This window comes from Polypterus senegalus, chromosome 4, assembly GCF_016835505.1.
Source record: "Polypterus senegalus isolate Bchr_013 chromosome 4, ASM1683550v1, whole genome shotgun sequence".
In the NCBI taxonomy this organism is placed as follows: domain Eukaryota; kingdom Metazoa; phylum Chordata; class Cladistia; order Polypteriformes; family Polypteridae; genus Polypterus; species Polypterus senegalus.
Window position 1 is genome coordinate 44588922 of NC_053157.1, and position 25583 is coordinate 44614504.

Sequence of the window (25583 nt, forward strand, 5' to 3'; positions counted from 1 at the left end):
GCTTATTTCAGTGCAGGACTGTAGTGGCCCTATGGGGAGATCTCACCCATGCACAGACATTTCCTTAAGACTAATTTAGACTCTCAAATCAACCTAACTGGAATACGTAATCTCCAAACGTCCAAGTAAACAGCGACTGGAATAGGGACTGAGCCCCATTCCTTGAAATTCTGGGATATTCAAGCCAAGCACTGTGCTTCAGCAGTGGTTAAAACAGAACTAATGCATTCGTGGTTCAGTAGGTGAGAGCTATAGCCACACAATTGTGACATCAGATGCTGGACTGTTGGGGTCACTCTGGTAACTGCATGAAAGCTATCATCAACATTTCTTGTTTTCAGGGAAGACTTTTATGGGTTCATCAGTTTTTTTTTTGGTTGGGGGGGCAAACTTAAATAATGACAAACACGTTGTAAATGCTTATGAATACAGAAGATAATTTTAGCAGGTCTCTTTAGAAATGACCCCAAGAGGTGTCAAACCTATAGGATATCACTTTTGTTTGTCTGTCAATTACAGAAGACACTCAGCAACTTTATGTTTATGTTGCCAGACAACTTAAAAATATCTTCTCAAAGAACAGCATCTCAAAAGAGCTTCAACATAACTTGGTTGAATCTGCTGCATATCTCTGAGTGAGACTGCATCATGACTCCAGCTGTAGTCAGCCTCTGTGGCAAAGAACCATCCTGACTTATTGCAAAAAGCTTTAAATTGTCTTTCTTAAGATGTTGTCATGGCAATTAATTATGTCCCATGACAGATTTAGTTCTTTAAAACAGTAAACTATCAGGCCCTGCTGTCCTGCAATACAAAGAAATGGGGCCAAGTTTGACATTGCCACAAATCAACACAAAATAAAATCTGCTCTGTTTTAAAAATGTCTGCAGACCATCTGAGTGTCAAGTTGTAAAGTGTCATTCTTTTTTTCCCTTTTGCTTTTTTAGATGATCATATCAATTAATTTGTTTTAGTTTACTCATTTGGGAAAGGTGAACATGTTCACAATACTTTTAAATTTTGAAAGGGACATACAGCATAAAACTGGCTGTTAAAGAAGTGGCTGCTGCACTTTAATGAAAGTTTAAAATTTGTGATTTTACGTGATTCTGACTAGGCTTTATTTTAATTTTTAGTATGAAAACCCTTCAATGTTGCTTGATCATAATATCCATACTGCAGTTATTTGTTTTTTGCTGGCTTTAGATGATCTCATCAGATACCACTAGGGTGTACCATTTCACCTTTTATTATGTAGATATCCTAATAAAGACTAGCTCTCTTAATTTTATTTAATTGATTTTTGATTACTTTTTAACATGCATTTTAGTATTAATTCGGGGAGGCTTATGTTGAGGATATAGTAATAATAAACCTTTATGAAAAGCTGTGCATTATTTAAGGATTTGGGAAGTTCTTGAGTTATTCGGGTAATCCCCAATGCATAGTGTTCCCCGTCAATTTATTTTACTTCATTGTTATTTTAGCATGAATTGCAAACCTACGAGAATTGACTTCAAGGACCTGCCATACTATTGTCAGATATTGAGATACACACTGCAATTTAAAAGTTACCAAAACAAAAAATCCAATTGTTGCTTAGTAATGGCCTAACAAAGCTTTAGAAATTAAAGAAGAGTTAAGTGGCAAAATTAAAACAGTAACATAAGGTAATGAACTCATTCAGATCTATAAACAAAAAAAAAAAGTATTGTTATTGGAGGGAGCACTTTGATAGTAAACCTCCACTTAAGAGTCCAGATGTCTGCAAAAATGGTGCATTTATTAAAAATGCACGAGGGAAGAATTCACAAAAGGGAAAACAGAAAGTGTTATACTGTATGCCCGAGTATCATAACGTCATAAAAGAGAATGATACTCTTACAGCAGTTACGCTTCATAACACAGCTGACAATGGCACGTCAAAGTTGATAATGTTAACACAGAGTGCATATATGGAGACAGTTTTCCGTATATACACTTTTATGGGTTACTTTAAAGCTGTAAGATGTAACAGTACTGGTTTTGCTGTGAGAGGATGGAACGGAATTATATAAAATCAAATAATAAAGACACAACTACTGTATATACAGCACCCAATGCAAGACATTCTGAGCATTTCAAAATAAAAATTCTGTTATAATTCAGTACATTACACAGATCATAAAAATAAAAAAAAAGAATACCAAGATCTCTTGCCACTTTGGTCCTGGTCTTATACTGAACATAGATTCTGACTATTTAGCTACTTGAAAATGGTCACTACATACTTCACTTCTCATCTCCACATCCCTCTGTGCGTCTTTCAACCTTGGCTTCTTTCTCCAATTTGCCCCAATTTCTGACTCCAGTTTTAAAAACCGAGGAGCTCCAATTCTCTGGTTTCAATTCACAGGCAGACCTACTTTTTCCATGAACGCCAGTGTAAGATGTCTTCTAGCAGTCTCCAGTATCCCAGTGACAGACACTAACTGAAAGTTTGCTTCTTGTTCAGGTAAAAAATAAAAAAATACCAGTTTTCTGCCGCATTACTTTCCATTTTATTTAATAAATGGGTGAGGTCATTTGCCTCCAGGAATTGTGATTTATTTTATGTTTAGAACAGGCTAAAATAATTTGACATTAATGAATCCATTGTCTTTATGCAAAGATGTAAGGATTACTACGACTACAACACAAATTACAAAAAATGCAATCTGTCACATGTTTATTTTTATCATATTTTGTTTATTTTTAAGTTGAGTTTTATCTTTAGTGTGTGTGTGGATAATACAGGCCTTAAATAGAACTGAGAAGTGACATTAACTACAAGTGCTGGATTATTTGATTGCTTGCTTGCCTATTCCTGAATTGCACTTAAGATGGACTCCCTTTCTTTCAACAACAACAATATTCATTTATATAGCACATTTTCATACAAATGATACAAATGAGGTATCTCAAAGTGCTTTACAGGATGAAGAAAAAGAAAAAAAGACAAAATATATAACAAATAAAATTAGGCAATACTAATTAACATAGAATAAAATGAAGGTCCGATGGAAAGGGAGGATAGAAAAAACAAACAAAAAAAAAAAAACTCCAGACGGCAGGAGAAAAAAAAAAAAATCTGCAGCAGTTCCAGGCCACGAGACCACCCAGTCCCCTCTACTACAGTCCATGTAAAAGTCACCAGAATGTAACTCTCAGTATTATGGCTGGAGTTTCCCAGGTGTAGAAGACGCTGTGGTTGAAAAATCGTATGCAAGGCCAAGGTTCTTCTCATATAATATGGAGAGGTTTGTGGGTTAAGCCAGGCTAGAATATGTTTGTAGGATTCTATGATCTAAATTAACATCTTTTGAACTTCTTACATGAAAGGACAGAAACATGCTGTATTAATGGACTGATGCATATGGTCTGCGGGGGATTTTACAATGGAGTTATTAAGTTAAAATCTCTCTGTTTATATTATATCATTATAACATTCTTCAAAGTGCTTAATCCAATTCAGGGTCAAAGGGGCGCTGATCTTTATCCTGGGAGCATTGGGAACAAGGCAGGAACTATCCTTGAACAGGTTGGCAATAGATTTCTGGGCACATTCGCATATATCCAGACTCAGTTACTCAATTAATTTGTAATTGCCAATTCATCGAACACTCATGTTTTTGTTGTTTTAGTTGTGTTGCTTTTATTTAGCAAAATAATCAGCTAATGGGGTAAGCAAAGTTTACTTGACAAGATATCCTAAAATAAGCTCAATAATCTATAATACAGATTCCTTGATAAGTTAATATCTCCTACAATAAAGAAAACAAGATTTAACGGCTTAATATAAAGATGTTTCACTTGCTTAGATTTCATTTCTTGAAGTGTATTGGAGAAAACAAAAATTGGGAGTGGTCTCCTCTCGACTTTCTCGTGTACTCAGATATGGAGATGAATAATTGAAGAGTACACCACAAGGCAAGGATTATATTTTTATATTATGTACATTAAAGAACCATCAACAACAAATCAAATTAATAATATAGTGCAAAATTTGTTTGACCTAAGTGAAAGCGTACAATACTCAAGTTATCGTGTTTCCACACACACACACGCGCACCACACACACAGACATATCCAGAAATGGTATTTTCGTACTCCGGGAGGTCTGAAACATCGAGATTTATCAAAATCTCAAAATAGAATATTTGTATACGGGAAAGTAAAAAGCATATTTAAAACATTTTGGCATTGTACAACTTAACAGAAAGCCTAATACAGATAATGTGTTTTTTTATATATATATATATATATATTGTCGCGGATGCCAGGGGCGACGACCCGGCCAGGACGCCTTGGAGGACCGGAAGTGGGCGTGTGCCCATCTGGGATTACGTGGGGGGCCGCCTTCCTGGTTGCTTTGGGGGCCACGGGTTCAAGTCATGGAAGCCCCACCCTGTAGAGGCCCGTGGTCACCGCCAGGAGGCGCCCCAATGCCTTGGGGACTTGTGACCTCAGCACTTCCGCCACACCAGGAAGTGTTGGGAGGAAGATTTAGGAGGACACCCGGAGAGCTGCCGGGAGAACAGTCGGCACTTCTGCCACGCTGGGGCGTGGCCAAGAGGGGAATGCCGGGAACCACCTGGAGCTCGTCCGGGAGTATATGAAAGGGGCCGTCTCCCTTCATTCAAGGCTGTAGTCGAGTGGAAGCAGGACGAAGCAGAAGAGAGTGTGGAGGCGGCCCGAAGGAGAAGGCATTGTTGTTTGGCCAGGACTGTGGATTGGGGTTTGTTGTGCACTTTATACTGAGTCTGAGTGACTTTAAATTGTAAATATTGTATATAATTGTGGTGGTGACAAACAACATGTCTGCCTGTCTGTGTCCGGGTCAAGTCCACAATATATATATATATATATAGTGTATAAAGCATTGCAGTTTTGAAAATTATAAAGGGCACATGTTGACTGTGTAAACACACCACTTGTGACTCAAATATCGAAATCCTTCACCATTTTCACAAAATTTTTCATGAGTCCAAGTTTTCGATGAATGAAAGGCAAAAATACGTTTCTTCGGTGAACAAGTGATATATATGCCACACATTTCTGCTCTGCAGCCAAATGAGACTTTAGCACAGCTAAATGAAACAACAGTACTTGGTATATCTGAGCTGCATTTATAGTAGCAGTGCCAAAACATTTCGATCACCACTCCCGTTGAGGTTGTTGCAGTGCATATTTATATTTACAGTCTGAATGGAAATCACAAACATTAAAAAAAGTGTATAATAGAAAAATTTAAAGTTCATTGAATGCCTTATCAAAGGTTTGGTACCTGCTCTGCACTCAGTGCTGCCAGGATTGACACCAGTTTTCATGACCCAGGATTGGATAACTAGGTTAGAAAAAGAATAAAGGGGTACATTAAATGAACAGTGGGAAAGAAGTGGACTACAATAACACAGAACTAAATAGAAGTGGCTGGTCATTGTTCCCCTCATATTAAACATTGTCTGTGAGTGACATGAAATCAAATTTGTGAAAATCAGAAAAATTTTAAGACATTTGCAAAACTCTCTGGTGAAACAGAATTATAAAATTTTAAGAGGAGTCACACAGTGCAAGTCATGGAGCAACCCATGTTTCAATCAAGCCAGTTGAATTAAATAATGCTATAGAACGAAACAGAGGTTTAAAAAGAGGTGTGCATCATATTAAATAAATAAATACACCAAATAAGAAAGATGTTTTAAATTGAATAAAGAGAATGTATCTTTATTAAATTTTCAGTAAAGTCTTTTCACTTCAAAATGAAATGGAGATTTCATCCTACTTTAAAAATGATAAAGGTACAAATGAGTGAATTATTCTGTAGTGATGTTTCCAATTTCCTGTCAGTGAATTGAGCTGCCATTTACTTTTTATTTTACTGTTACATGGAGGAGCAGCAAATGCATATCGGGAAAAAAAAACTTGCAAAACTAATTTTTGCATTTAAATGCTTTGCAAATTACACCTAAGAAAGCTTCAAATCATTAAACTAGTCAGCCATACTCAATAAATGAAAGACAACCACAAAGGCATAAATGACTGGGAGCAATTAAACTTACATGTTATACAATCTTTCAGACATTATTACCTGTCTTCAAAAGCTAAAGCAGTAGTTAAGGACTCATTCCTTTAGAAAGAACCAGGGCTTGTGATAAGTGGTTTCCATGAATCTTCAGTATATTCCATAAGTAAATCATAATGATAGACTTCTGGAAGATATGTTTAATTTTCAGACTCTTTCTTGATTCTTTCTTTCTCTTTTTTTTTTACTTGTGAGACATGCGCCGAATGACCATGCTTTCAGTAGCTGTCACTTGTTCATTACCTTCTAACACGGGTCTCAATATAACAGTAGATGAGCTACAAGGACAGGGAGTGGAGAGGTACCCTGTCATGCTCAGTAACCAATGCCTGAGAAATTTAAAGTGTAGATCTAGATAAGCAGATGATTGCAATGGAGTCATAACAAGTATGTACTTAAAAAAAAATAATTAAACCTATAATTTGAAAGAAATAAAGAATAGTAGGTCAAAAACATAAAAATAACAATCAAAAACAGTAATGGTATCCAAAAAACAAATAACAAGGATCCAAAAAGTGTCTAAAGGATCAAAACACTAAATATTTGACTTAAAGACAATGACTTGGCCAGATGCTTTCGCAGAAGTACTTGGCACAATGCTAGACCGAACCCCTCTTGTTAGGTTCCATTTTGTTTTTACATTTTTGATGCATTAAACCTCCTCTCATATAACTGTACCATAATTGATGTTACCAAGCAAAAGATGAAAATGAGAGGGACCAGGGCAAGCCAACAATAAAATTTACATAAGTACATGCAGGGGTGGACACTTGTGGGATGAACACTTTATTCTCTTTTTGATATCAAACTTTTCTTATTTGGATGTCCCCTTTTTTAAAAATATTTTAAAAAATTGTTTACAAAAAATGGCAGGCTAGGAAAGCAAGTCCCTTGCGGTTCATTGAATAGGATGTTTTGTAAATATTGCTTTTTTTGTTTGAATTTCTGTTTTTTGTGATATTTTTGCTCCTAGATTTCTGGTTTCTGGTTCTAGTTTGGACTGGGTTACCTTGGATCAACTTTTAGGAAACTTCTTTTTGATGCTTTTCAGCATTTTTTAAATTCTTGTCTGTTTTTGGCTTCTGTTTATGAATTTTTTCTTTTATAAATAATTTGTATTGGCATTATCTTACATCTTAGATATTATCTTTATAGATTCTCTCCCTGATAAGACTTTTAAAATATTTTTGATATATTTTGCAACATTTTCAATTATTTTGCCTTTTCTTTTTGTGTGGAGTCTAGTAAGATGAAGGATTCTTGCCTGTTTTATGCAAGTATTTTCGAAGACCTCACCCGTTTTGCTATTTTGTGGAACTAGAATCATAAACACAGGTAGTCCAAATGTCAGATGAAAAACTAGAACTCAAAAGCAAAACTACTTGCTATAAATTTGGTCACTAAGGATACAGATGTCCATGATGGAGGCAAGATTATCTAAATAGGCCCATCATGCTTTGCAAAAGAGGATGTGCGTCTTCAAGAGGACCTTGAACATTTGTAGAATGAGAATATTGTCAAAATTGTTCTAATAGTGGCACACTGTCTTAAAGTGTACCCAGATACTATTAAATCCTTTTATTGCAACTAAGTAAAGTGGATGGTGCATGCAAGGAGTACAGTAGAAAAAGGTAAGGACAGCACCTAGTAACAAACAAAATAGTGTGGGCCTGTATTGCCTAATGTAAACACAAATGTTAAAATCATATAAAATATCATTATGCAAAATTAACCCAAATGTGGATATATGAATATCATGTAGTAAGCACAGCGCAGCAACTTTAAATAGCAACCTCTCCATTATACCTGGAAGTAAGTGTCAGTCGTTTGTGATGTTACATCAACATTGGTCACTGTAGTCAAAATGGCATCATGAACATGCACAGGTTTAAATGAATCCTGGAAAAGAAGTGAAGAGTGTGAGGATGTGTCTTGAATCTTTGAAGAACTGCTACAAATGAGTGCACATTCTCCTTAATATAACAGTTTAGCTAAATTTATGTTTACATTTCTTTATCTGCTGCCTGTATCCAAAGTCATTTATAAAAACTATACGCTTGCTGCTAAGTTGGTTTGCATAATGTGTCAGTAGTGGGGAACAAGCAGGCATGTCCATGGTTTATAGTCCGGGGCCAGAGCTGCAATATCAATCTTCATGCAAAAATTAATTTTTAAATATAATTGAGTAGTACTGTCAGTGTCCCATGTGTCTTTAGTTAATCATTATATAAGCATGCTTTCTACAGTACTTAAATTCTCTGTGGTCTCATTCAGTGGTCATTCTGTGGTAATATAAATTTCAGTGCAATGCTATTAATTATGTTTGTCTTTTGGATGTGTAACAAAAATAGCATCTCTCAATCCTGAGATACTTCCAAGGACACATAGATAAATCCAAATAATGTGTCTCTGTTCCAGCATGGCTGTGGTGGTCTGTGTGTTTATCCAACTTTGAAATGGCACATGACATGTGAGTGCAATTGGTTTGCAAGATTATTTGTGTGTGCGCTAATGTATAAAATGTGTATACTGGTGTCAGCGTAGGGATGCGTCAGTGTGCATCTGCAAAGAAAATGAAGGCTAGAAGTTATTTCCACGCTGAAATGAAAAGAAAGAAAATGACACAAGGTTTCAGCTGTATAAACTTCATCAGGTCTGAAGCTGAAAAGGGAAAAGTACGAAACATAAATAGGAAGGGAATGATGGAACAAAGCCAGTGCAAATGAAAGGTGAAAAATTGAAAATAAATGTGAAATTGCTGCCATTAGAGAAGATGAAGGGAGAGATTATAGTCTTTATCAATAAGTCCTCAAGAAATGTGTGATCCCAGTGCGAGAATGACATTAGCTTCTTCTGTTTTTCCTTTAAAAGTGTCTTTATAGTTCTGTGGAAGAACACAAACAGAAAGGTCAGTGTGACTATGAACAAGGGATGTGAAGTGTAGGCTTTGTAAGGTCTTTAATTTTAACAATTCCAACATGCTGTCTGAAAAGGTTTGCAAGACATCTCTCTGTTTCACCTGTTCACTCTATACATGGCTGGACACTTCCTACAAGAAATTCAGATAATAAGATTTTTAGACTTGCAAGAGGTCTGTTGTTTAATATTGAATTTATACCATGGACCAAATGCAAAAGTACTGTTGGTGGCATATTTGCAGATGACAGAGCAGCTCCTGAGTGTCTGCTGGGGAATGTGGCTCCCCTCAGAGAGATGTGGACCGGAAATTTGTGTAGGTTAGGTGGCCGATGGAATGAGCGTTAGGAAAAAAGGCATCTGTGGAAGGATTAGTGTGCAAAACAGGAAAATTTTGTTGAGTAACCTGTGGGACAGAGTGTTAGGGTGGAGTTGCAAGACCAGTGGGATGTGGATTTCATTACTGGGGTTCCTCTCAGGTCTATTCCTGGCTTGATTGAGGGCTCTGTCCATAACATGAGAAAGGTATCTTATATCAATGAAGAAAATCTTCATTCTGATGCTTCTTTATAGAAGTCACCCTCATTACTGCAGAGATGGCAGAGTGTAAGGAGCTGTGAAAGAGGTAGAAAGTTTTTAGTATGCCAGGGATGGTAGGGGCCACAGATAATGTAACTGTGAGTCAAATGGCTTGTAACAGACAGAGGTTTTAAGTCCTGGAAAAGCTAGTAGAAGGACTGATATCTAAAAATGGTAGAGTTGTGGTGGAGACATGTACTGCAAACCTGAGAGATGAATAGCAACTAGTAAAATTATTAAAGAATTCATGTAGCTGACTTCTGGAGCAAGAGGTTGCATCGTTAATGTATCTTTTGTAGAGTCTGCTACAAAGCCTAAGTAGGAAGATAAGAAATGCTCTTCTATGCAGCTTTAATATATAATGGGAAATAGTGTACAATATGTGCTGTTTTGACATATGCTTGGGATATATTCTTGTTTCTGACGATGCTGGAGATTACTGATGATCAGACATGCAGTGGAGAATTCCACAAATGCCGTCATGCTTCCAATTTTCATATAAACAAAGTTACCAATGTCACAGCATAAAGATGAATTAGACATGTATTTTAAAGGTTCTTTGTATATCCTTGTTTTTTTCTTCTGGTACAAAGAGCCCCAAAGCAGTGAGCAACTTTAGAATCTTTACTGGGGGCCATGGCAGGAAGAGTGAGGGAAAGAAAAAATTAAATATGATGAGTGGGAATCCAAACCTGGATTTCTTGGTTGAAAGGCAGACACACTAAACATCATATCATCCTCACAACCTGTGTGTCACTGTATCTCACTTGATAGATCATACTCACTCTAGAATTTCATACTCCTTTAACTTTCTCCCTGGCTTGGCCTTGTTTTTTTTCCAATTTTTATTGTAAATTTAAAATAGAGAAATAATAATAATTAGATCAAATACAATTGCTGATGCCAACTCATTTTAAATTTTCTTTCAGGTTACAACCACTCATTCTAACGCTGAGCCACCTCTGACCACTGCCTAGGAGGGCAAGGCCGAAAGTTAAATGTTCAAAACTGGACTGATGCAGCTTTAAATTTGACAGAGAAGCTGTGCCATGCTGTTGATGTGTGATGCTAGTGTAATAGTAAAAGCTGAAGTCTGTAACTCCAAATTACAATAAGTAATACTGGACACTATAAGGCCCCACTCAGACCAGCAAGGGTTCATGACAGAATTATTGAGGGAAAGGCTTGATTACAGAAAAAGTTCAAGACAGTTGTCAGGAATCGAACCCAGATATCCTGGCAGATAAACACGTGTGTTAACCTTCACACCCTGCATGGTGGTGTTCCTTCATTGGTAGGTCACACTGTAGTATTTCATGCCACTTATTCCAACACCTAGCTGCCCCATAATGTTTCTCTGTTTACTTTGAAAGTGCCAATGTGCAAGAGAGAGTTGCGTATTGTAGGATATACTGTAATTTTTCATAAATACTTGAGCTATGACCTTAAAACAAAAGTTTTAGTCCTTTGTGGTTTTGCTACAACTTAGATATTTTGGTTTTCACTGCAAACTCATTCTTCTCTGGCATGTTCTCCACCACTTCGGCTCTTAGGTTTGGTCTTCTGTCATGCTCATGTCATGATACCATTGTGATTGTTAATTTAATCAAACGTTTGCCAGACATGGAATCATCTGGTCAGATATCATCACAAATAAAATCCTGAAGGTTTTTTGGTTGTTTGATTTTGTTTTTAGGTCACGTATCTTTTTTCAGTGTGAAAGTTAACTTACTTTGCCTTTTGATAATAGTGCAAAGTAATGCCTTAGCCTTGACTTAAGGCCATTATGTGCTAAAATGTTTAAAATATGTATTATCAACTGCAATAGAAAATGATTCCCATATGTCTCAGTTTTCTTTTGTTATTTTAAAGGTTTTTAAATTGAATGTCTAAGAACCCTATTCATTTTAGCTGCATCAGCCATCATGCACTTTCACAATAATTTAAGTATGGCTTTTGGCATGACAGGAGTGTTTACAGCAGGCTGCGTCTATGTTTTAATTGGAAGTCCTGTCTTGGCACCTGTCACACTGCCTAAAATAGCAAGGTGTAGCTTAAAAATGATGAGATAGGTTGCTACTATCACATTAAAGCCATGACTAAAAAAATAAACTTTTTTAAAGACTTAAATTATTTTAGAATTATTTTAATTCCTTGACCACCTGCTCCCGCAAGTAACACTTAAATAATTTACCACATCACAAAAAATGAATGTAAATTAAAGAAAATAGAAAAAAAGTGTGACAGAGTCATTGCCTTAATCGGCGTAATAGTTAACACTCATAGCTTCACCTAAATGGATATGTAGTCTAAAAAAAAAGGATGTTTTCATTTTTATTTCTAAAGGAAAAATGTATTTTTAATCAGCATAACTTAAATAGTGAATATTTAAAATCCACAAATAATCCTTTTGAATTATGTAATCTGGCAAATTTAAAACCCGATTCCCAACCCTGTATTCTGCACTATGGCCATCTCTGGGTAACAATAAACTGTTTTTCTCACTTCATCATCATTATTATTTAAAAGGAATGTTAGAACAAAATATTTTGGCTGTAGACTCTTCCTATCACGCTTGCTACTGAACATTTGAACTTTTTTTTTTCAAAGGAAGACTGATTTTTTTTTTTTACAGTGTGCTTTTCGTTTTGCTGAAGCACAGCCAGCACTATACTCCTTGTGTAGCTGCATTATTATGCAAGTGTGCAGTAAACATAGCCAACAAATAGGTTCTATATCATTACTGTATTTACTTCAGCTGTCAGTAAACACTGGCAAAGCTTTAGAACCTATGGCTTTCAAATTCTCCTGTTAACATAAGTTATTGATGAGCTTCTAAGGGCATACAATTTCATTAACCATTTTGTTAATTTCATTATTTTTCTGTGTTGTGCAAATTGTTGACTCCCAGTCACTGCCTGTGATGGGTCACATACTTTCAATAAAGTAGAAATCTGTCCAAGCCTGTATTCTGTTTGAGCCCCCAATAAGACTCTGCTCATTCTATATTATTTGCACTTCCACCAAGTACATAATCATCTGCAAACTTAACTAACTTATTATTTATGTTATTATCCAGATATAAGTATATTAAAAAGGGCAGAAACCCTAGCATTAATTCCTGAGGGACACCACATTTAAAATCACCAAATTCTGAACAAGATCCTCTTACCTTCACCCTTTGCACCCATCTAAACACTGTAATTTGAATTCCCACTTCCGTCAGTTTTATTGCTCATGTGTTACCTTATTAAAAGCTTTCTTGAAATCGAGATATGAAATATAATTTGCAATTTTCTAATTGTATGCTTTTGTTGCTTCCTCATCAAAATATAATGTATTGGTAAAACATGATTCTCCCATCCTTGCTCACTGATCAATAGTGTGCCTTTTTTGCCATAAGATGCTCAATCCTTTTCTTAATAATTTCTACATTAATTTATCCAAGATGCATATGAAGCTTACTGGCATAAAATTGTTCAAGTTACAGCTTAATCACCTTTTCATATGTAATGGGATAACATTTTGAAAAATTCCTCAGTAATTTCCCCAATGTGTGTTGATTTTTGAAAAAAACAAATGTCAGGGGTTTATGTATCTTATTCTATGTTAATTAATGTTGACTTATTTTGTTTTCTTATTGTGTCTTTTATTTTTCTATTCTTTATTATGTAAAGCACTTTGAGCTACTGTTTGTATGAAAATGTGCTATATAAATAAATGTTGTTATTGTTGTTGTTATGTAGGTACTCACTAACTTCCATAAGCACTCTAAGATAAACGTTATCTGGTCACAGTGATTACTTTCATTTTAGCTTTTTTAATCAAAGCACCACTTTTCTCTCTCTGCAATTGACAATTTGTTAAGTATCTCTTGATAGTCCCTACAACTGTCTGACGTTATCAACCTGCGGGTCTGACATTGTGGTCAGCAACACAGGAGTGCCACAGGGGACTGTACTTTCTCCGGTCCTGTTCAGCCTATATACATCATACTTCCAATACAACTCGGAATTCGCTGACGACACTGCTATTGTGGGCTGCATCAGGAGTGGGCAGGAGGAGGAGGAGTATTAGTGAACCTAATCAAGGACTTTGTTAAATGGTGCGACTCAAACCACTTACACCTGAACACCAGCAAAATCAAGGAGCTGGTGGTGGATTTTAGGTGACCCAGGCCCCTCCTGGACCCCGTGATTATCAGAGGAGACTGTGTGCAGAAGGTACAGACCTGTAAATACCTGGGAGTGCAGCTGGATGATAAATTGGACTGGACTTCCAATACTGATGCTTTGTGCAAGAGAGGACTATACTTCCTTAGAAGACTGGCATCCTTCAACATCTGCAATAAGATACTGCAGATGTTCTATCAGATGGTTGTGGCAGGTGACCTCTTCTACGCGATGGTGTGCTGGGTAGGCAGCATAAAGAAGAAGGACGTCTCACGCCTGGACAAACTGGTGAGAAAGGCAGGCTCTATTGTAGGCATGGAGCTGGACAGTTTAACATCCGTGGCAGAGTGACGGGCGCTGAGCAGGCTCCTTTCAATCATGGAGAATCCACTGCATCCACTGAACTCATCTCCAGACAGAGGAGCAGCTTCAGCAACAGACTGTTGTCACTATCCTGCTCCACTGACGGACTGAGGAGATCATTCCTCCCCCACACTGTACGACTCTTCAGTTCCACCCGGGGTAAACGTTAACATTATACAAAGTTACTGTCTGTTTTACCTGCATTTTTCTCACACCTTAATATTGTTTTTTATCAGTATACTGCTGCTGGAGTATGTGAATTTCCCCCTGGGATTAATAAAGTATCTATCTATCTATCTATCTATCTATCTATCTATCTATCTATCTATCTATCTATCTATCTATCTATCTATCTATCTATCTATCTATCTATCTGTTCACACATGAAATTTAGAGCATTCTCTATTTTGCAGTCCGTTTATTTCACTGTTTCTAAAGTACTTTAACTCCTCCGTTCTTTTACTACTAAAATACTATAACAGTTTCCTCAGTCATCTTTAATTTTTTCTACAATATTTCTCTCTAATCAATTTTTGTGCTGTTCCAATGTCCATTTTTAACTTTTTAACTGCTTTCATATGGCATACAATTAGTGCTGGAGTTCTCTTGTACCTCTTATTCAGCACTTGTTTTTTTGTTTAACTTCTTACTTATCCATTGAGCAGTACTTTTTAATTTGTTGTAGCTTGCAAATTTTGGGGATATTCTGCTTTCCATATAAAGCACTTTTAAATTTGTTCCAATACTCCTAGACCAGGGGTGCCCACACTTTTTTGGCTTGAAAGCTACTTTTAAAATGACCAGGTCGAAATGATCTACCTACATTAAAATTATATATATATACATATATATATATATATATATATATATATATATATATATATATATATATATATATATATACACATGTATATACTGAGTATACTTTATACATAAAATGTAGGTTGTCATACCTTGCATAACTGAATAACCTTTATGGCACAATAGCAATTTAATACATTTATGGTTACTACAGTATTTGGATTTAATAATCGTCATGTTGGAAAAGGCTGACTTGCATAAATAACTAGAGCCAAATAAAGCAATCAAGGAGCTTTTGAATTCAGCCGAGTGAAAAATGACGGCTGTCCGATTAACTGCGATTTTAGTTCCTTCTCTTTTTTCTTTCTCAGATCGCTTTTTGGAAGGGCGTCAGTTTCATAGTTTTTTATGAACAGTTCGAAAGTGCCTTTCCACATTTACCTTCTTTGGAATAGCAATGATAGATCAACAGATCAGACAAACACACTTCGATTGTGCCATTGTGAGAAACAAATCCTCTTCCAATTCCACATCCAGCCCATACCCTCCCCAAACAATTTTTGTTAAATCCCTTCTTTAGTCGATATAAATTGGAAGGCTAACTAGATCACAGCCGGAGTTTTGCAGTAGCTCGCGCATTTGATCATGCGTGCGGGATGACCAGTGTGTTACAAGAAAAGAGATCTCAGACTGACTGCCCTGTATGTCAATCAAGTGGCAAATGCCATAGGGAGGATATATGATAGACTAACGTTTAAAAAAAAAATTTTTTTTAATGCAACGCGATCTACCTGCACTACCTTGGCGATCTACCTGTCGATCTCGATCAATGCATTGGGCACCCCTATCCTAGACTGATTCAATACTTAAAGCTATCCCAGTTTACCTTTTTTACCTATAATATGAAAAGCTCTGTTGCATTTTTATTGAGATATCTTAAAAACAGTGTGCTGTAGATATTTTTTAAATTTCAAAATCTCCCATTCAGAAGCATTGGTGAATTTAAGAACTGCCAACTAATTTACTGTTTTAATTTTGCATTGAAGGTGTTTTTATATTTTTCTTTTACTCATTTGATGGCCATTCTTGATGGCAAAACAGTGAAGCGCCTGTAATTATCTATCTATCTATCTATCTAATTGTGCCCGCTTAGGCATGTACTCTTAGCTGCTAGATTCTGGACGGGGGAGAGTCAGATTGGAGGTGGTGATGGATGGTAGACTGGTACCATACACAGAAGGTATGACATTAGATATGGATATATGTATTCAATTCCCTAATAATGTTATTCTTTATGTATTCAATATAGCAGTAGTGATATGTTTATTCATCACTGTATAAGTTATCTCCTGTTGTACCAGAATACAGGGGTAGGTCTCATTTACTAACAGTCTGGCATCTGAGTCTGCCTCATCCCATGCTCATCTCTGCAGCTTTGTGGCATCTTGCATATACCTCAGTCACATCAGCTCACTTCTCCTGCTTCCCGAAATTGCAGCAGTAAGTGACATGATGTTCATTTCAGGACACATAAAACATGGAAAAGATGGCACAGTGACTATACATTTACTCAGCCACATGATATTAGAAATGTTATTAACACAATGAATACATTTAATTACATTAAATTATTACTGTAATTTTTGAATACATTATAAACATATAATAAGCAAAACTGTGATAACAAACCGATGAAGTGAGTAGAAAATGTAAAAAATGCTCCAACTTTCAAACTAGCTAACCAAGTCTGCGAACACACCTTAAAGTAATGCCATGCATACATTTTCTTACTTGTTTCAGTTTTGTCACATCTAGTCAATAACTAACCCTATTAAAGTTAAGCCTAAAAATTTTATTTTTCAAAAATGCCAAATCACAGTGACATGTAATATATTATACCAGTAACGGCATACTGCACAATGACGTGCAGTGAATACACTTGACCATACTCTGTGCCCGTACGCATCCGCCGCATGGCCACCCTGCTGCCTGCCGCAGAGAGTTGATTGATTCTACAATAAAATAAATATAAAAAGAGTAATAATTCCAAAACTCTTCCATTTTAATATAAAGCTGTAGTGCAGAGATTAAGCGTAGTATATGTGTACCAAATTTCAGGAAAGAGGTTATTTGATTTTGGACCTTGACCTTTCTGGGTTGATCTTTTACTTTGGAGGTCAATCATCACCCCGAAAGCGGATAGTAGACATCACGTAGTATATGTGTACCAAATTTCACGTCAGTAGGTCAAATGGTTTGTGAGCTACAGGTGATTTAAAAATCCTGGACAGACAAACGTACAGCCATAGTAGCGTATTATATAAGAAGATAGTGACAAACTTTTTCTGTCTACCTTGCTGCCTGCATTCCCCGACACACGTCCCTCTCCTGAGTAATTCCAGACAAGCCCCAAAATGACAGCAGTGAGAAACCCTTCGGGGACTTGCTCCCTTCATCTCATGTCCTTAATGCAGAAAGTGGTGGCCACAGGCCAAAGGTCTCTGAGTCAGTAAGTGTCAGTTTGTCCAGTTGAGCTAAAAGCAATCCTCCCAAAACTTGAAGGGTATGATGTTACACTAAACATTAGCAGCCAATTCAGAGTCACCAGTTCACCTAGCATACATCTCTGGGATATGAGAATACCCAGAGGAAAAAACACATGCAATCAGTGCTTGCAAATATTACCCAAAAAAAATACGTTTTCATGTTACATTTTTAATTTGTACAGGTTAACACTTCATGTTATTTTAAATTGTGTGACCTACAGTTAAACTTGCTTACAAGTTTGTAGTTGTTTATTTGCTTTGCACTTTACGTCTTGAAGGCTGCAATTCCCAGATAAGAACCATGAGCAGCTGTGTCTGTTCAAAACACACTAAGAATGAATACGACAACCTAATTTAGAGCTATACATTTTAATTTGCTGTTCAGTGTGCAACATTATGTGTAGAAAGTTAACACTGATACCTCAAGAGAAAATAAGTTTAACCTTGAAACATAATGACTTCACTTGCTGCAGGCAAGACGCTTCAACATACAAACACTATTATGTGGCAGCTACTCTCAAAGATCCCTGCATACTTAACAAAACAATTTTATTTTTTATATATGTGCTCCTTTTGCGCACATGTAGTAATAACTTATCATATTAAAAATAATAAATAAAAATACCTATGGAAGACTCTAAAGGCACCACCCTCAAATTCCTACAAGTGGGATGAATACTACAGAAGACATAGAGAACTTTCTCTTAGCAGAGTGCTGAAAAAGGAGGGTGAATGCATCAGCCTCATTACTCACCTGTAAATCTAGCCTGGCACCACAGAGGCAACAACTACACCATAGCCACAGGTCTAAAACAAATAAGGCATAACTCGACATGGCACTTTGAGCGAGTAATGCAAAATGACAGAAAGAGGTGTCTGTCTGAAGAATGTGAGGGTGGGAAGAAGAATTAAAGAAACATTATCTTACTGGGCACATGGCATGCACATGCTTCATTGTTTAAAACTGTTGAAAATGTAAACATCAGTCTGGCAAGGCAAGCAATATGAAAATGCAGGGTAGGTTTGGAAGTAGGTATTAATACGCACACTAAACAAATAAGCAAAACAGATAAATGGGGTTCCAGAGGAAGGCCTGTTTATTGAAATTGTTTATTAATTCTAAAAGATGAAGTTGTACACTTTGTTGTTGATAATTGTTGATTGGCGCTAAAAAAAGTAATCTTCAGAGGCACAGAGGTCCAGTCTTCTCAGAAGACTGTCCAAGAGTGAATGCCGACTTCCAGTGGTTCGTCAGTTTAAGTATCGATGCTGTTGTGATTCCGGCTGTGGCAGGAAGGACCAGGATCTTGTGCTGACTGGCCATGATCTCGGTGGTCCTCTGGGGTTTTCTCTCCTTCGAATCTATGGTGTTACACTAAATCCCTTTTCTTTATTTGTCCACCACAAACCTGGAAAACACTCCCTTATGCCCATTTGTCTGACATCACAGAGTTAGAAATAAAGGAGGCAGGGTATGCACACTGGAAAACAAAAAATGGACACAATTGACTTTGTTTCGCCTAAATATGAAAATGAGGCCATCATGCAGCGTAAACCTCATCAGTTCTTTTACGTGAAAATAGCGCAAAAGGTTTTGGAAAGTGTGCTTCAATGTCAAACATAAAGGCCATACTTTGGGGTTTTCCTACATTTTCTGTTCGATAGCTGAGATGAACCATGTGACTGTGTCTATTGTATATGACGAAAGTGGGAACAGGATTTAATTTTTCAAGTAACTGTGTTCAGGTGTTTTTTAAGTGACTGGGCAACAGTCAGTAGCAAGACTCTTTTTTTCAAGAAGAGATGGAAAAAGCCTCAAGTATGTAGCATCCTAGGAAGCATCTGGCTATTCTAGACTGTTAGTCTAACCCAGGATGTTCAAAGGAGAGAGAAGACGATTGCTTCTTCAAGTCACAGTGGAATAAAGATGGGCTGGAAATGAGAACCATGAGTTCATCTATTGTCATCAGTCAACACACACCTCAGATAAAGAGTATACTCCAGGTTAATATATTTATGAGGACACCATTCAACACTGCATATACTATACTAGGCTGACCCACCTTTTAAGGCGACCGACTTTTAAGTTGACCACTTCTTAAGGTAATTCAATATGTAGATCAATTTGATATTTTATACAAACTCATTAATTTGGTTATATTGCATTTGAGTGGTATTACTTTAATACTCGTAGTTTCTGTTATTTTTGTGATAAAATTTAAACTTTTTTTCTATATTGAGGTCGCCCTTTTGAACCCCGCTGATATTTACTGCACGGTGAGGCATTTGTACTCCATCACATTAATTATTTCCAGAGACATAATTTTGTCTATTTTTCCAGTGCATCGCGCACAAAATCAAGGGAACGATGGGAGCACCAGAACTCTGCTCACATCATATCGCTTCGTACCGCAAGCTGCAAGTAGTAAGTCTGTGATAAGCGGAATACCGCTACGCTTTCCACTCACGGGACGGAAGGACAATCCCGACCGCTTTTATATAGTAAGAAAGAAGAAGAAGATATCGCACAGTCTGGAGTAGAAAATCATCTTTTACCTGGAAAAACTAAACTACAAATCCCATCGTGCATTGCAAAATGGACGGGCGTGTGTGAAACTCCGCGCCTGCGTAGCACTCACGGGACGGAAGGACAATCCGACCACTTTTATATAGAAGGATACTAGTAGCAGTAGTAGTAATAATATATGTACAGTGTATTTTCAGTTGTCTTTTATTTTGGTATACCAAGCTGACAAATGTACATATGTGTAGATATGTAAATTATAAAAATTTAAAAATAAAAAGGGACAGCAAGAAAGAGTTGGGCCTTAGTTAGGACTCCCCATTTAATGTCTTGATATAAAAAAAAAAAAAAAAAAGTTGCCGTGATCTACTCTGTGACTCTCATGCTGTCAGAACGTGAGTATACTTTAGATGTGCGTTTTGTCACTAAAGATGGTCCTTCTTTAAATGGTGACATCTGGTTGTATTGTTGATTATATCTCCCCGTGATTAGAAGAAACAGGCTTGTGGCAGTTGTACCAGAAGTGATGTCAGTCGTCCTCCAGTGGTTTCTGTTCGATTCTAGATGAAAGGCAAACTGCATTAATTGTGCTTCATCACTCCCTTCCCTCGAAAACAACCTGAACCTTTACCAGTGAGACATTCTAGATGCGGGTGTGTTTGTGTATTAATAGATACATATACTGTATATGCAATACGTATAGGAGGGTCTCAGGCTATGGCAGTTTTGACTTTAACACTTTATCTCCGACAACTGCAAATATATGAAGAATCACATAAAATCCTCAAAAATTCTTGTCAGTGGAATTAATTTTCATTCAACAATTTCTGTATTTGATGCTAACCTACCTTGACTAAGATGAATAAGTAGCAGTCATCACTAACACTGAATCATGGTAGAGTATGGTACATACATTTTCAATGATTTTAATGCTTTTGTTCACATGTGTTACTGTTTGTAACTGGCAGTGGGTGCAGCTGTGCAATAAGCTCCATCACTGGTAAGCACCTCAGTCAGAAGCTATCCATTTAGCTGAGTGGTAGAACCCACTGCTTGTAATTCAACATGTCCTAAACATGCATTCCAGCTGTACCATCTCCAAGAGTGTAGCCCACTGGGAATAGAAAAGCAATACTCGGAGTGATTCATCAGCAGAGACAGCGCATGTCTCGGAATCGTCAGTTAGTGGTGGACTTTTGTACCATCTTTATGCCTTTTTCAACACCATAAGGTACTATATTATTAAAACAACAATATGATTTTGTGCCTACCAATAATTCACTTTAGTCTAAATTTTTGATACTTTGTGATTTAAAGAAATGAGGAACAATGTTGAATCAAGCTGTAGTGGAGCAGAGAGTGTAAAAAAAAGTAACCAACAGAACAAATCCAGGCAGAAGCAACTTTTTGCTTTGTGCCACTGGCAAATTAGGCTCTACAACTATGCCAAGCACTGAGCCATCACCACCTCATGATTCTCTAGCCTGTCCTTGCATGCATATGCCTTTGTCTCTCAACAACGACAGCATTTATTTCTATGGCACGTTTTTATACACAGGATGTAGCTTGAAGTGCTTTATAAGGTGTTAAATAAATGGTTACAAGTAAAGAAAAATTTTTTTTTAAAATTACATAAAAAATCAATAAATAACCTACACAAAATAAATATTACACATAGGATAAATTTATAATTAATTTAGAAGTAGAGTCCTTATATATTGAATCACTTTTTAAAGTCTCTAAGGATGTGTCCAATGATAAGGTCAGATGGCTGGGGAAGACACAAAACATAAAAAAAAAAAAAAATTAAGATGGAGACAAAAACAGAATATGCAGGGGTTCCAAGGCCAAAAGACCACCCAGTCTCCACTGGCCATTCTACCTAACATAAATGTTCTTCAATAGTTCCTTATTGTTTTTTTAGGCTTTATCTTGGAGGATTCAAAGCTGTGGGTCTCATGGGAAGTCGGGGTATCTGCTTTTATTCAGACATCACAGGTGTCAGCAGAGGACTTCGATCAGGTGTTGGTGGTGCAGAATTCCACCACAGAATCAGAAAAGAAATCTGAGTAAACATTAATAATTGCAGATTCAATGAAATGTATGATAATTCTATTTACTGTATATACTCACGTATAAGTAGGGTCTTGAAATCCGAAAAATCGATCATAAAATCAGACCCAGACTTATATGCTCGTTCAAAAATGTGACACTTAATTTTTTTTTATCTTCTTGCCTCCTCCTATCTCGCATCAGTTTCTCAGACACATCGAACTTTGTTGAAGCAGCGCAGTTATCAATTTCTTTCGTCACTTCAATGACGTTTAATTTAAAACCAGCTTCATATTTTCTTCTGATCGAACTCTCCATCGTAGATAAGGGATGCTCTTATTATAAAGGTATATGAGGGTGTGAGATACAAAAACATAAAACAGTGCAAATGTTGCTTTGGAGTAGTTTGGGTATTACCGTGTGGTCACGTAGGCACAATACATAGAAAAAAAGGCAGTGTGCTCCGTGGTTACTCTCTCAGGTGGGCGTTAGCATATCATAATCTCTTGGACCAATAGCATGAGTTTTCCACATTCCACTTTTACGACCGATATTATAAAATACCAGAAATTATATGATAAAATCAAGCTCTGACTTATCCACGTGAGAACTTATTTGTGAGTATATACAGCATATCTAGTTTATTAAGTATAGATCTAAATGTACCTACAAAAAAGCAAAATTAGGACTTTTTTAAAATGATCCACAATGTTAACTTAGCATATCTCTATTTATAAAAGTATTCCAGATTTTTGGTGCATATCAATAAAAGGCTGCCTCACTACTTCTTTTAGGTTTAGCTTTTTGAATAGCATGCAGACCACCATAGAGAATCTCAGGTTATGTCCTGGAATGTAGTGGGATAGCAATTCCAAAATATAAGAAGGAGTAAGATTATTTAAAGTCTTATATACCATTAGTAGTATTTTAAAGCACACGGGTAACCAATGTAATAATGCTAAAACTGGTGAGATGTGCACAGATTTTCTTTTCCTGGTTAAGATTCTTATTGCTGCATTCTGGACTAAATGCAACTAATTGATTTATTTTGGTTAGTCCAATTAGGAGTGCAATACAGTAATTTAGTCAACTAAAAACAAAACCGTCTTGCAGTGTTTAAGCGGTTAAATGGAGTCGTAGTAATATGATAAATATGTGAGATAAACTGAGGCCTATATGTGATTTAAACTGCAGTAATATTGCTTCAGTGTCATTGTACAAATACGCTTATTTATTCCAAAATAGGCTTACAGATGCCCTCAGGAATGGAACTTATTCATAGCTCTCTAAGGTTCAGAGTATTCATAAGGAAAATTTTTATTTTTAACTAAAATGATAGCAACTGAAAGGTACAGGGTATTGTAAGGAATAACCACACTGGGGCATATCCATACTGGCTTTTGAAATGAAAGACAGCTGACACACTTACCTATCTACTCATACCTACTCCTCACCCTGCTCTCAAAATGAATATAAAGTGGCATTTAAATCCTGGCCACAATATGCTCAAAGAGACTATTAAAAACTTTTGGAGTCACAAATGCCTTCTGGAAAAAGCCCCCCCACTCAAAAAAAATTGTCTGTCTATTGTTCTAAATAGCAGGGCAGCACATTTAATGCAGAACACTTACATAATGCCATCTAACATGTTAGTGAACACTGATCACATTATCTGTTTCCTCTAATGCTCTCTGATGCTCAAGATACTCACTGCAACCCTTGGCAAGAGACTCAGCCTGTTAACTTTTGGTTTGACAACCTCCTTGTGTCCTCGAAGTACATACATTATCTCCATACCTCTTCTCCCTCCAGGACATGCACTTTCTCTAACCTTATAGTCAATCGTGCCAATAACCTTCCCTTGGTACCACAGGGGTTAGTTACCATTGTCAGTGTCAGTGCGGTGGATGAAACCAACGGTGAAGGTGCCCTTTTCACAGTCCTGAACTCAAATCTTTACCCAGACTGCACTTTTCAGCATTATTGTATAGGTTTTCTCCATGCACTACATTTTCTGCCTATATTATTTGTACAGGTTAGACTGACTGGTGCCAGTGCCTATGATTGTGTGAGGAATTGCGTTCTGTGATGAACTGGCATCCTGTCCAGATTTTGGCTCCTGTATCTCGGCCAGTGCTGCTGGAATAGGCTCTGGTCCTTATGATCTTGACCATGGATTAAGCAGATTTGATAATAGGTTTAAGGGAAGGATATATACACAGTATATTTACAATATATTGTACATGTATAAGGAATAAAAAAGTCTGTAATCACTGATGCATAATTTTATTAGGAATCTGTTTTCACCCCTGAATGAATATGACAAGGAACTAAAATTGAATTCTTGAGAGTACTGAAGCATGTCTAGGTCTGTCAGGTACAGACTGAGCACTATGACCCACCAATTGGCAATCTGCTCACAGGATGAAGCCATTACATTACTGCTGTGCCATTAAAACTAAATGCATTCATTTGTAAATTGTTGCATTCTCCTGGAGTGTTTCTTGAAATGCAAATTATGTAGAACTTAAATTACACTTTGTCATGGTGGTCAAATGCAATGAATATAAAGGTGCTACTTCACAACCATGAAGTGGAGCAATAAGGCAGCTGCTGACGCACTTTTTAATGCTTGTTCATGTGACCAGCACTTGAAGTTCATTAATGCTAAACATACATGCAAGGAAATTGCTGTACAACCTTCTCTATCGTGACCTACTGTTAATAACGTGTGGGTGCTGTCATGAATGCAAATACAATACATGTTAAAATGGCAGCTTTAAAGGAATGACAACTTGTTTTATTGATTTTATATGAATGTGCAGACATTTCTCATGCACCAATTTCTTGATTGTAGAAGTTCAAGATTTTAACAACCTAACAGAGGCAATTTTCAAAGCTAAATTCATATTTCCAGCATGCAAGCAATAGTTCTATTTTGCAAATTGATAAAAATAGCTTTCACCCGCAGTCTTCCATTGCCCCCTCTATTTTCCCACAGTCATAGATGAAGAGGGTGAGCTGAAATCAAAAAGAGGACCCTCGACAATGATGCTTAGCTCTAGCTTTCTGTTGTTTGCTGTCGTAAAGGCTTTTAGTCTACTTTTAGCCTAGCCAAATAATTTCCTATTTTAACATATAGCTTACCTTTTTTAAGATTTTTCCTTTACCAAATGTCTTTTGGCTACTTTGCTTGTTTTATTATTTGTCTTATGATTTTTAACTTTTCTGTTATTTCAACTCTGCTTTGTAAATTACAGATTTGTTGCAAACTAGGTGTCCAGAGCACTATACAGTTCCAAAACACATAGTTCAACACACTTATTAATAATTATTGCCAGAGGGGAATATCATTGGCAAACCCTGGCTAGTCATAATGGCAAACAGTGCATCTTTATAAAATAAAAGATTTTATACCTCACAAGAGATATTCAAATCACAGTGAAGCAACATGGAGCACAAAGGCAGAATGGAATTGCCAGTAACAAAAGTAATCCAAGTTGAACAAAGTCCCAACACAGAATCCA